Below are 229 nucleotides of genomic sequence, written 5' to 3' on the forward strand. Positions count from 1 at the left end.
TAGCACTAGCACGTGCTGATACTATTTGAAACATTAGTACAAATGTGTTTTCTCCCCCTCAGATAGAGCAGAGAACTGATGCCGCCAATCTCTGCACTGATGGTAATGACAGAGAGATGCTTTGATTTCATTGGTGAAGCAATTCAAGGTATGTGGATGAAATGGTGCATAGCAGTGGCGTTTTTTTGTTTGGTTGTTTTTTTTTTTTTTTTTTTTTTTTTTTTTTTTT

This window comes from Rhea americana, unplaced genomic scaffold (assembly GCF_003343005.1).
Source record: "Rhea americana isolate MKP2758 unplaced genomic scaffold, rheAme1 scaffold_40, whole genome shotgun sequence".
Classification (NCBI taxonomy): Eukaryota; Metazoa; Chordata; class Aves; order Rheiformes; family Rheidae; genus Rhea; species Rhea americana.